Below are 14424 nucleotides of genomic sequence, written 5' to 3' on the forward strand. Positions count from 1 at the left end.
GACTGAATGGGACACCAAGGCCTACTCTTAAAAAAAAAAAACGAATTACATCTAAATGCATATTTGCTCCTTAAATCGTATTTTAGCCAACGACAGATCTACGTAAATTACGAAAATTAGTTCTCCAATATCCAACAAATTAAAGCTAGGGTGCCACAAGGCAGCATATTAGGTCCAATCCTATACTTAATTTATACACACGAACCGCCAACCTCAAATGGTGTTCTAACCGATACTTTTGCCGATGAGGCTACTATTATGGCGACAGCAGCAGATCCCACAGAGCTCCAAATCATTGCAAATAAGATCTACAAATGGCTCCGGAGTTAGGACTTGAAAGTGAACGAAAATAAATCCACAAATCAACTCAAACCTTACCTCAATCCCGCAATGTGGTACTGCGAAATACCTAGACATTCATTTGGATAAACGGCTTACGTGGAGAACACACATCTTTACCCTAGGAGTATTGTTTTTGAAACATGTATTGGCTGTTAAACCGTATATCCCCCCTCTCAACGGACAACAAGCTTATCCTTTGCAAATCTGTACCCAAACCAGTGCCCAAATTCATCGGGATTCAAAAATGTTTAATAAAAGAGGAAATGAAAAATGTAACCAGGAAATACCAAATGGCCTCTACTCTCATGCCACCATAGGGTGACTTTTAAAGGTTGAAAAGGCAAGCGATATTTCACATGAAATATGCCCTTAACACATAAATCAATGTCACGTTTTAAATAAATTCAAATATTTTTAAAAGGTTTATTATGAATTATAAGTACAGACAGAATACAAAAATCAAATTTAATTAAAACAAAAAATGTTGTAGATAAAATATCCGTACCTGAATATAGAAAGTAAAACAAAGCTGCATACAAGTTTTACATTCTTAGACTGTATTTTATTCAATTTTGTTGCATTCTTTATTATTCCCAAAAATTCCATAAAAGAAATGGTTTAGCCCGATATTTGTCTTCTTGCAAAATCATGTGAAGAAAAATCTAAAAAAAATTAAATTAAAGCTCATAAATACATGCACACTTATCATTTTTATTCATACACGAAAAAAATTATTATTTTTTCCATTATTTGACACTACTCTTATTTGGAGCTTAAAAACCAGCATACTTGGAAAATGAGACACAAGCAAATGATAATTGTGAATAGGAACTTCTTTATATATGTTTTCTAAAGTTCAATAAACAATAAATGTAAAAAGAATTAAATGTTCTATAAAACAAATAAATAAGTCTTCTAAAATAAAATAAAATTTCAGGGTCTATATTTATTGCTTTTCACGACAGCGAAAACTCAACTTTATGCATGTAAGGTTATTGGTGATTTGCATTTGAACACATTTGTTTTGCGTTCCTTTATTTAAGTACAAGTTGAACAGTTTTTGCGAACCGCTTGCCTTTCTTCAGCACTGCTTTACTTTAGTAGTGCTGGGATAAGGAGAATTTTTTTATTACCCACAACATAATCAGACATACAACTTTCTTCCATTACATGAACAAGCCCCAAATCAAACCCCACGTTATCAGACAGATGTCCTTCCAGCCACCGCTCACTATTAGCATCGCTAAGAGTCATTTTAAATTAAAGTAATAAGAAAGAAATATGGCCTCGACGTTTCCGAATTCGTTGGTGCGTGACTACCATTCAGAATTCAGAGACAACGTAGGTTCGAATCTCCGTGAAACACCAAAATGAAAAAAACGTTTTTTCTAACAGCGGTCGCCCCCGGGCAGACAATGGCAAACCTCCGAGTGTATTTCTGCCATAAAAAGCTCCTCATAAAAAAACCATTTGCTGTTCGGAGTCGGCTTAACACTGTAGGTCCCTCCATTTGTGGAACAACATCAAGACGCACTCCACAGGAGGAGAAGCTCGCCCAACCACCCAAAATGGGTATACGCGCCAATTATATATATAATAAGAAACACTTTTTGAAGAAAACTCACGTAACCACCTAGCCTTGACTAACAGTTGCGCGGTACTGACGACTGCGGAAAAAAGTTATAGGAACGAACAAGCAAATACGAAACTCAGTGGCAAAAATATTCTCGATTATCAATCCCACTCGTTGATGAAATTAAGCGTATTTATGGCTCTAAACTACGTATGTACGTTCAAGTAGCCAAGCAAATTCGAGTAGGTAGTAGTTTTGGAGACTAGTATATTTAAACATCCAAGGAGGCAGACAGAGTTCGGCTTTTTGAAAGCACCCCCTTATTCCCTGTTAGCTCCTTGAAATAAAAATTATATATACATTTTCTCTTCGGCTCCTCTTGGTCCACTTTCGCCAAAAACTGTTCTCTTTTATTTGAAGTTCACGTCCGCCATATTTTAACAAGCCTTTTATTCAAGCGTTTTTTTAACATTTCTCAAAATACCTAAAAATATATTGACTTGGGCTCTGTCCGCATGCTCTTATCTCTTCCGCCCTCATTCTCTGAAGTATAGTTGGTGTTATGTACCTAAGACCTGAGCGAAAAAGGATAATAACACTAACCTTGGATAGAACATATTGTCGATCCGATAGAATATATTTCAGGTATACGACTTTTCAATATTTTTTTTGGTGTTGGCTCATTCGGAGCCCTCCACTCACTCGCCTGATGTCTGGATTGTTTTTAGAGTACGACGCACTCATAAATCCACATCTCGTTTCCAGTAATGATGCTGGGTCGGATTCAGCCTTGGAAATCATATTTTTGGCGATATCAACGCGCTTCCATTTTTGCATGAAGTTCAGGCCCTTTGGGACTAACTTTGCAGCAAGCGGCGCAACCCCAAATCATTAACTACAATGTCCTGAACGGATCCATAAGCAATTTTTAAGTCCTCTACCAGCTCCCTGAGGGTCAATTCTTCTTTCACATTATTCATGTTTTCATCAGTTTTCAATGTCGATGGCCTGCCACTACGTTCGTCATCCTCGATGGACTTAGGATCTCTTCTGAAGCGGTCATGCTGTTTTCAGAGTATCATTACCGAAACAGTTTCCAAACATTTCTAAGGTTTTCGCATCATAGAATGCATTTTTAACACAAAATTAATGCAAGCTCGTTGAAAAGTCCATTTTTAAAACTGTAAAAAATCGAAATCACGTGCAGGTGTATATATACCCAAGTCACAGATGTGGCAACCAAACAAAAAAAATAGAACTGAACTCAGTTGACTTATAGCATCACCTGTTACCAAAAAATGTTTAAATGGTCTTAATATGTTTTAGACACTCTCTGTACTATCTAAATTTTTTTATAATATTTTCAATATACGCCTGCGTTTTATACAAAATTTAACCATGCATAGTAAAAATTTAGCAAGCATTTTTAATTTGTATTCTGTGATAAGGATAAGTAAAAATGTTATTACGATGATTATCCAACAACAAATATGCCCACTGCCTATGAATTGCCATAAGAAAGGCGCGATTTTTCGGTCACGACGGCTCTACACTTTTGTTATATTTAAACCAAAATATGTAATATAAAATGTATTATAGTAGAATTCACTCCTCTTTCTGGCTTACGTCTTTTTTAGATAATACATATTTCTGATTTTGACCTATAGAAACACAAATGATCATAGTATAATACCTGATATGAGAAATTACAGAAATGTGACAGTTCTGTAAACTAATATTTTGACATTTATTTCATGTCTCGAACATTGGTTTTTTTGCATACTCTTACCTTTTTTATGGCTACTCTAGTACTCTACCTTCAGAGAGAAATTTTGTTATTTGACTGTTCTACAGGTTTCAGTCTGAGAATAAGGGAACAGACCAGTTCTTAGTATGTAGTTGCAGTAAAACTCAGCCATCAGAAGTGCGCAGTAGTAGTATCAAGAGTAAAAGAGAGCTGAGAAACTAAGCAGCACACACACAAAAGCATGCACGATTGCTTTGCCAGGCGACCGGTAGACCAGCCAACAAAGTTATGTGAACCTCACAGCACTGCGGTTTAATTTACATCTAACGACGACTTAACAAATGCTTAAGTTCTGCTACACATTGGTTATCTACATACACATACAAGTATATTTAAGCTAAGTATGAAAGCGAGTTAACGGCTATAGGTAACAAATAAGTAGCAAATGCTTGTAGAAATTTTTTGTTGGCGTCATTTCAGCTCACTTGCTTCTCTTACCTACCAAAGTGGTAGAAGGAATATGTGTACTTACATGTACACATATACATATATGAATGGTTGAATGTACATATACGTACATATATGTATGTATGCAAGTACTTCTGTCATATACTGAATTCATTCGTTAGCTTTACGTATACATGTATGTATGTATGAACACTTTTGTCTTGCCATTTTTGTATTATTTATTTGCTAGCAGCCTCGGTGGTTCAAGGCTGCGCCATGGATGTTAAAGGATATACCTGGAAAGTAAATATAGTAGAACATAGTTTATTTTAAATTCTCTGCGACTTTCAATAATTTAGTTTCCGTAACATAATCATACAGGCAATAGCACTTGGCTGTTTTGGATTAAGTTTACAATTTGTGGTACTTTCACACTAAAACCAGTTGGTGTATCATTCAGTTTCTAAGAAAAAGCTGGAGAATAATAATCCTTCATCAACATCAACCCAACTACGTGCACGTGCAACCCGGACGTAAGATGTGCCATACCCCATATCCTCCTTCATTTCCCACTACACACCGCCCGCAGAAGACGAATCTTCAGCAACTCATATCCAATGACGCATCCATCTTCCCCAACCTCCGACTCAATATCTTTAATAACCAAATTCCTTAAAATAACCAACCTATACCATAGAATTTAAGACACAATACAAAAGTACTCCATATACACAGTTTAAGTGTAAGGCCTCGACACTATCGCTGTATGTTACAATTAGCTTATAAGATTTACTCTTTAGGTCAATTTTTAACATAAATAAATAAATAAAAAATCCTTCATGAGAAAATATGTATTCTTAAAGAAGAGACAATGAGATAAGATATTTTAAGAGAAAATAAGAAGCAAATTTTTAACCTCGTACAATTTATGTCTACTCTCCAAAACAAGCTGAATTTCTTAAAAAATATAACAGAAATCAAGAGTTTAGTAATTTTCACATGCAGTGAACATTGAAATATTTCTTATGTAAGGTATGGATATGCAAGAAGATTTTATCGCCTTGAAGAGGAAAGCACAAATTCCAAATAGCGTTCGCTATAGCTGCTCATTACACAGTTTTTCAAGGCAAACTGAAAGATTTCCTTACAAAAAGCATCTGCCACTCTTTTATTCATTATTGCTATAGGTATGAATTAATCATCCCACTGTGGCCACACTTTCATTTCTTAAAATTTTTTTTGTTAGTTTCAGTTTTTGTAGCCTTTTTTGAATATTCGTATCAAAGCCCAATTTTTGTTTTTAATTGTTTCGAAATAGCATCTGCTCCTACAGCAACTGTGGTTGGTGAGAAATTTTTCTGTGCTGCAAGCCTTCTCTATACTGGTAAACTGTGCCGCCAACAAGGTGAAAATGCCGATAAGCTAATACTTTTACTAAAAATAATTGGTTCTTGTAATTTTTAATATAATATGTTATGCGCGAATATGATTGTGACTGAGACTTTGAGAGAAGTTTGTTTAATTTTTTATTAAAAACATACTCAATTTTTAAAAAATCATCGCTTGTTTATTACTAGGATTTCTTAGTTTTGCTGTTTTTTGTTTATCAAAATAAGTAAAAATAATTGTTATTGCTTAAATTTTTCTCTTCCACGAATAATGAATGATTAATTTTAATTTAATTTTTTTTCTGTTTTTGTAACATATAATAAAAATTGGTAAATTTTTTTACCTATTTATTTTTTTATCTTTTTTACCTCAAAATAATAGTTATGGCTTAAATTTTTATTTTTCTAGCTCATGAATAATTAACGATTTGTTTTAATTCTTTGTTTTGTGACATAAAATTTTGCTTAATTTTTATTTTTTTACCTACTTAATTTTCTTAATCATTTTGAACATCAAAATAATGATTATTGCTTACATTTTCACTTTTCTCTTTCTCTACTTAATTTTTTTATAAAATAATAAATTTATAACTTTTCACTCACAAATAATATATAATAATAAAAATTAGTTTAAATTTTAAGTTTTTACTTACTTTATTTAGTTTTGACCTCAGATTTTTAATTCTTTTTTCGTTTGGTTACTTCAGTTTCTTACTTTTTACATCAAAATAATGGTTATTGCTTTTAATTTTCTCTACCACAAATAAGCAACGATTCATTTTAATTCTTTTTTTGCATTTTTGTATAAATATTTTTTTTGCTTTTACCTACTTACTTTTTTTATCTGTTTTACATCAAAATAATGGTTTTGCTTAAATTTATAACTACTCGCCCGCAAATGAAGTATAATACATTTTTGGTAAAATTAAAATTTAGTTTAAATTTCAAAATTGTATCTCTTTATTTGGTTTTAACCTCAGATTTTTGTTTCTCTTTTATATATATAGATAAATGTACATATATTTTTTTTCAAACTAAATGGTTATAGTTTGAATTCTCTCGCGAGCAATGTAGGCATATTTTCTAATTTTTAATTAATTATTATTAATTAGATTAATTTTTATTAATAAGAAGAGAGGTTGCACATATTCAATTTTGTTTTGCGTCATTTAGAACACAAAGACTTTTAAAAACAATTTAAAAAAAGTATTACTTCCGTTCCTATTTTCAAAAAAAAAATTTCATACGAACCAAGCTTGGAATTACTTTCCTACTCCAGCTACAGATTGTTCAAGTCTCGTAAATAATTCAAAATATATACTAGTACAAATTTCACATGCATACACCTCAATACATCAATAGGAATACCTGTACATACATACATATATAATTCCAAATCTTTCTTCTGCTGCTTCTCGTCCATACTACACTTTAAAACTAGTTGATCTTTTTCTGTTTTGTGGTAAAACGAGTTTTCAAGCTGTTAGTTTATTTCATTGTATTTGTTGTACTTTTTAACTTGTCTTGCCTGCTACTCTCGACTGCATATAGCAGCCGACCGAAGTGCTTGAAATTGGTGTTAGGTATAGTTAGCTGGTGCTGACTGCTAAAGTAAACTTCAGGCCAAGCAGACAAGCACTCGTCATACATCCGAACGTTGTGGAGCTGTGCGGTTGCTTTTACACATTACTGAGCTTAGCAATACTGCCGCTTAACTTGGCTTACTCAATAACGCTTAGGCGGAAGATCATTTAATTTAAGGCATAGTACGTTTACAAGTATGTGAAGAAATTCTATTTTGGTAGTGTTTTTTATTCTAAAATCAAGTGTTTTTGAAAAATTCAACTTCTTTACATGAAAACTAGTTAATAAAAATTACTGTGAAAATAAAGTGAAAGCTTAGAATGAAGAAAAAGTAGCGAAAGAAATAACTGTGTATTAACGCGCTCAAGCACATCACTTACCTCACATACACACCTACTTGTATGTTATAATAATATGTAAACTTGTGTCTTTGTGTTTGCGCACTTCACTATTTCCATGTTTGAATGCACTTCTAGACGCCGCAACTACTACCTAGCAGCACTTTGCCGTAGACGCCAGGAATAGAATGTAAATATTTACGCACATCGATGGCTTTGAAATAGTGCAATGACGATATGCGACATTTTTAATGGACAAAGGAAAAGAAATTAACTCAAAATGAAAAATATCAGCCAAGCATAATATGTACATACAAATAAGGTGGAAATAAAAAGTGAAAAATACTATAATATTAAAACGGCAGAGGCGGTATGTATAAAAGCCACTTTAAAGGCCAATAGCAGCAAAATAATCCAAAGAAATAACGATTGGCTTTATTCATACGGGCGCGGCGGCTGGTGTTATATAAACTAGAAGAAAATAAAATAAAAAAATTGGCTAAGCAGTGGTAAAAACAACAGAAAATTAAACAGTAAAAATAACAACAACAAAAGCAGTAGTTCCCAGCAGCTGACAGGATTGAAGACGGCGAAGAGAAGAATAGAAGTGGCAATAAGAGGAAAGTAGCAGAAAGGCCCAAAGCATAATAGCAAACAACAACAACAACAAGTAAGTAATAAGCAATTACCAAGCTAGCTTAAGTTTATATGTCCATCAACCATCCTCTACCTCTACCGTTCGCCCACATTGTCCCGTCTCGGCCTATGTTGTAACTATGACATTTTTTCGATTCGGTTAACAACGATAGTTATTGGTCTCACGCTAATCATTTCATTGGCGCACAGAATCTGTCATCAAAGTGACAAGCAGTGAAATATGCTATATATTTATTATAGATATGGATCTCCATGTAACTGGTACCAGTTGGAAAATGAACCTTTCTATATGAATTGCTCAATTTAGCTGAAAATAGATCATCCAAAATATCCTAGTATTATTATTATTAATTATTAATTAATATTAAAGTGGCAAATGGTAATTAGCAGACTTCTGACGAAGCCATTTAAGTAAGGCGACGAAAAGCTGCTAAGGTGCATGTATCAACTCCTGTGCTCTGATGAATGCATGCCTGACGAGCGAAAGCAATTCACAATCTCGAAATGTGCAAAAACAATATGGAACCAGTCTTTATAACTTGACTTTATTACAACGGCTTTAGATCTAGCAATCGGCAATACATTTCACATTTTTATCAGTACCCGCCAACTCTTTATTAGTTTTAAGACTGCTTTCGACAGCAATAAAAGGAATTGTTTGTCTGCCGCTATGCCTGAATCTGGTACCACTGAAAAACACCATCACTCACTCTGAATTGAGAAGAATATCTGCAATATCAAATGGGTTTCGGTCAGAGAAGCAATCGTATGATTTATTTAAACCGATACTAGACAGCACACTTAATTTTCAAGACTCCCATTTTATAAGAGCATAGAATTTCTGGCGTATGCCGATGCCATCGACATCTTTGGTGTAAGCAGTAAAGACTGATAGTGAACTCGAATAAGCCAAGCAAACAGCCAATGCAGTCGGGTCCTTCCACCTATGGAGCTCACTGCTGACACTTAAAAGTGTGATTTTGATGTAGCATAGGGCTTTGTTAGTTTCGAAATCAACATTGGCTTAAAAGGCAATAGATAAGGTCACTTCACTTTATAGGTCTTTCATCATGACTGTTATATTAAATATGTGGGGCACAAACATTACAAGGAAGAGTAGTCGAAAGAAACGAGAGATTTATGGGGCGGCGATTATTGCTAATGATGTAATAATGAACTATGAACTATGCAGGGGCAAAGACGTATACCAGCAAACTTAGGTTTCATATATGTACAATATGTAAATGCATATGCAGCGGAATATATATAATATATATATGTTCACAGGTGTATTACTACCTGTTGCAAAGAAGAAAGTTCTGTAAAACTTTTCGAACGTTAATTCTTTTGCCCTAATGCCGATTCTTATCTGTGATAATACAATTTGTGAGCAATACGGATCCCGGACTTATCGAATACATTACATTCACAGTAGCTTGAAAATCGACCTTGAAGGATTCTAGCCTTACGTAATTTTCACTGGGAAAGTGTGGACACGTTTTATTGTAATACTTTTTTATGAATATTCGAAGTGTTTTTGCATGGGAGAAAACATCCAACTATGAAAAAGTTAAAATTTTATGAAAATAAAAAGTAAAAGCTCGGATTTTTATGGCTTTTGTGGAATGTTTACATATAAAAATTATTAAAATTAAATAAGAAACAAATTTTTGACAATAATTCCCCCTTCTATATTATTTGATGCATAAGTTCTTTCACTGGTTACCAGTGCTGTAGCAGCTTATCAGGCCCTGCCAGTACGGTGTAATCACCGATCGTCATCGTCTATCTCATTTGACGGTAGGTCCAGAAAATATACTGTTTCTACGGGTTGAGTCCAAAGGGATAGGGGTATTAGATGAGTAAATTTAATGGATATGTGAATAGGTGCTTAGTATAATGTAGGGTTCCTTCACATATATTGAGTATATTGGGGTCGAGGAGTCATCTGCTACAATATCTAGAACGGTATTGTGCCAAAGTAACGAGGCTATCACGAGGCAGCTGAAGCTCTTCGTCTGCGATGAGTGATGTTTAGACTCCAGTCACGGCATTCAGGGATCGAGAGCTTAGAAATGTGGTAAGAGACTCTCGATGCACGCCGTTTAATGTCTGTCTGATTCACTGGTATTTTTTAATATGGTTTCATTTGCAGAATATGGTCGATATTTTAACCAATTTATCTTGCCTGTGTTGAGGAAGATAAGACGACGGAAGTGAGTTTGCGGCGTCATAGCTAGGTTAGGTTATGAAACTTTAGGAAAATATGTTCAGAGAGGCGAACCTCTGAACTCGCTAAACCAGATTAAGATGGGTGGGCGGTGTATACAGGAAGTGATGTGCTTTTTACGCAGGCACATTTCTGAGTTGTGAATTGAGTTGCTTACATGTCTTGCTTTGCTATACTGTGTGTGATTTGCTAAAGTTCTATGGACAATTGAGTGCTGTCTGAATAAAAGGAAGCGAAGTGTCGAATTGAAATACCAAAGATCGACAAAGTGCTGTCAATTAGAGTATTGAGTTATTCGCAACTTCAAAACGTTGCAAGATAGTGAGGCAAAGCTATCATTTAGCCAACTTTCATACATTACAGTACATTTCCTTTCATTTTTGACAAGAAAGCATGCATTGGGTCAGCATATTAACAGGATAACTTTATTAAGTTGCTCCCTGAACTGGTGACCATCTAGTCACAAACAAACTGGTTCGCTTTCGACGAAATAAAGTTAGCGCAGAAATAGAAAATCGTTGAACTGGTTGCTTTTATTAATGTTAGAATAACTTGGGAAATTTTGTGCCTTTGTATCTCTTATTTTTATAGCGCAAAATCCATCTTCTTTTCTGCAAAAATTCTTTACAGCCACATTATCATATTTTGTTACTTTTTATATAATATCTTTTTACTATATTCTCCTTCCATTTTTGCTATTTATGTGCAAACTTTTCACGGTTTATAAGCTGGCTGGAATTTTTATGCTTTCCACACAGCCGCCATACGCAGACACTCGAATGCGAAGGAGAGGAGTTGCATACTCGAACAAAAAAACATTGTAACACAACACTTGAAGGTATTTTAATTGCAATTGCTGTCAACAGTGAGCCCCTTTGCAGTTGTAAATGAATTATTTCTATAATATATACATACATATATTATATATGTATGTGTATACGCTTCATATATTCCGCTTGTACCTTTTAACTCTTTAACTTACCAACCAACTAACCTACCCACAAACCAACTGCTACCGGCAAAAGTAAAACCACAGCTTCAACTCCGAGTCAGTGTCTGCGGTTGTTGCAGAAGTTGCCAGCATTTACGAAATGCCTGCTTCGCCAGTGAGACAGCAATTCAATTGAAAACTGAATCGTGCACTTACACAAATACTCTGTATGTATTCTTGTGTAATTATAAGCACAATGTCTCGTTGCTCTGGTTTTGCCTTTCTAGAATAGCATCATCAGAAAAGTACCAACAACAACATCACATTATCCATCGATACACCTACTTAAAAATTTAGAAAGTTGCTTGCATGATAATTTTTACGGTTAACTTACTTTTTTGCTTGCTCTTACTTTGTTATTCTGTATATTTTCCTCAATGTGGCTTCTCGTCTCTCCAACTCTTTGCTTGTCCTTTTTGAATTTTTGTGTACTTTTTGAATTCCTTCGCAGTTTGGCTTTGGGGTTCGCTACTGCTTTTAAAATCCTTAAAACTTTTAACAAGAAAAAGAGGTTGAAGCCAAGGTCGAGCAAGATGGTGCAAATTTTTTTTTTTTTTTTTTTGCTTTTCAATATGAGCAACTTAGCTCTAATAAGTTTTTACCGAGGTTTATCTTTTAATTAACCCACTTCATCTCCTAATGTAATAGCTTATTAAGGTACACAAAAGGGCGCGCGAAGTCAAGCTCTGCTCTACTTAGTCTTTCCAACACAGAAGTGGTCTTCCTCTATTTCTGCAATTATTAGCCGGCACCGCATCGGGTTGGGTTTGTAGCCATTTGACATAACCTAGCCAGCGGAGTCACACTAAGTCTACGATTTTGTAGATCTCATACGGATTGTCATTCTAGTAGTAAATCTGTAGCAGATGTACTCGGGCACTTCAAGAAGTCTCCTTATCGTATGTCCTCGCTTTTGCGGCATGTATCATGCCCATCTTGATGAAGATTTATTATGTAGCTATGATTCGTGCAGAATATCATCAAAGATGCCGTCACACGAGTGGTATGGGGGGCATACTCCCACTAACACTGTCCCCTCTCAGCTAATTCTACCCTGGGACTGCTAAAGCATTTCATCAAGGTGAAGCCGCGTTTTTGCTTTTTAGACACACCAAGTACCTGTATTCCCTTCTTAGTTGTACGCTATCAGTAGCCTCCATTAATACTTTGGGACCAATGGAAAATTGTAATATCGTTGCTCGATATCGACTTGTCACCTGTTTGTTTTCGTCTTGATTAAATACAGTCACCCCCACAGCAGATGTGATTCAACATAGCTCCTTTGGATAAGGCATCTGTTAAATGGTCTAGCTCGGTCGCATTCGTCAAACCTCCGCTTTGCGATCCCATTCTATGTTTCGGAGTTTTATAACAATCCTTGCTGCAAACTTTTGTACTGCGTCCCATTTCTCTTTCGATTTCAGAAATTGCGTTACCAGGGACCATAGAGACCATCTGCCACTCGAAATTAGTATTAAACTGCAAGTCCATTAATAATCAACATCATCTAGATGCACATCACGAACTTGAAGATAAACTCTGTCAACGGACTTCGAAAGTCGGTCATATTATAAGTACCTATATTATTTTGTCCCTTCCTCGGCAGTGCTTAGAGTGCTTTCCTACTCGTACCACGCTATTAATCTCAGGAACTACGAATAAAAGAAAATCCAAAAAGTAAAACTTGTGGGCGACTGATAAATTTTTGGTATAAGCCACTTAATAAACAGAAAAATATCGATATTTTTAATTTTTCAATGTTGGCCCCCTCAAGTGAAATACAGTTTTCACACCGTGAATATAATTCCTTTATGTCACTGAAAAAATATTTTCGCACAGAAATCTTCGCTCCCGAGACTACTTTTTTAATTTAAAAAAAGGAAAAGGCCACTGAGAGTCGGAGCGGGACTGTGGGGCTTGTGGTCAATTTCTGCAAACTCGCAATGCGCATTACTTTTTGTCATATGCATTTTTTTTATAAAACTTTTCCTATTCGTTCTTTGCTTATCTCCAATTATATTCCGTTATATGCTTTGACTTAATTTTTCACTCGGTCACTACTAATTTTTAGACTTTTTGATATTTTGTTCGCTCACTGCCATCACTGGGCAGCCCGGGCAGAGGTAGACTTCACAGGCCTCTTGTATCTAAATATATAAGTACATGAAGGTCCATTATTCTTAAAAACAATGACATTTCTTCTGAAATTTGATAACAACGCGGTGCTCAATCCCTGGGCAATGGAATAAGCGCTTACATTTCGGTCTTCCTCGATGATTTTCATCAACATTTTCGACAACTAGAATAGAATAATTTGAATGATGGCTTTCAATTCGATACTGTATTAAGTTCATATACAGAACACTTTTTTGGTCACCAGCTCCGGCTTTTCACCTTGGGCGTAGTGGTACTCTTGCTAAATAATGTATTAAATTTCCTATATTTTACCTTTATATTGTAATGCTGTCATCCACACTGACTTCATCAAACACAGTACTGTTCAAGAACTTTTTTTAAGCATAAAGTCAGCTTTAAATTGCCGTACAGCACCACCTGATGCAATATAAAATGCGTGAGATACGGCTCACTGAAGTCATCTAGCGGAAAACTTCAGCACTTTCTACTTCACCTAACGCATGTTCTCAATTGATATACAAGGTGACGCAAAATGAATCACTCTATCAGGACACTTATAATCTTTGCAAATGACGTCGTACATCAATCTTATTGGACACTTGTGAACTATACAGTCGCAGTATACAAACAGGCAAGCAATGGAGCGCGTGGCAAAATAAAGATTTTCATTTCTCATAGGAATTTTTTTTTTTGTTAAGTGAAAAAGTTATTCAAAACCAAATTTGTATAATTAACTTTGCACCCTGTAGAGTGTGTAAATAATCTTTTCCCAAACTAACATACACTTCTCGGTCTACATAAGCGATATTAAAAATGAATTTTATTTTTCTTTACTAGAATCGCAACTCCCTAATGTCCAACACACTACTTTCAGCAAAAACAAGAACATTAAACTTACTTAACTTTCAAGTATTACTTAGAAGCCATGGTCCACTGCACACATACATACATATTTGAGTGCATGTGTATATATGTGCAAACAAATTGTAAC

General features: G+C 34.9%; 1 protein-coding gene across 1 annotated transcript in view; it reads left to right on the forward strand.

Annotated features, from left to right (window-relative positions):
• Nucleotides 1-7005: 7005 nt before the first annotated feature.
• The window catches only part of LOC128872000 (serine/threonine-protein kinase D3), a 32090-nt gene continuing 24671 nt past the window's right edge, over nt 7006-14424 (forward strand). The window contains exon 1 of the mRNA XM_054114248.1: nt 7006-8089. The gene's annotated coding sequence lies outside the window, so the exon portion shown is untranslated. The remainder of the gene's footprint in view (nt 8090-14424) is intronic.

This window comes from Anastrepha ludens, chromosome 2, assembly GCF_028408465.1.
Source record: "Anastrepha ludens isolate Willacy chromosome 2, idAnaLude1.1, whole genome shotgun sequence".
Classification (NCBI taxonomy): domain Eukaryota; kingdom Metazoa; phylum Arthropoda; class Insecta; order Diptera; family Tephritidae; genus Anastrepha; species Anastrepha ludens.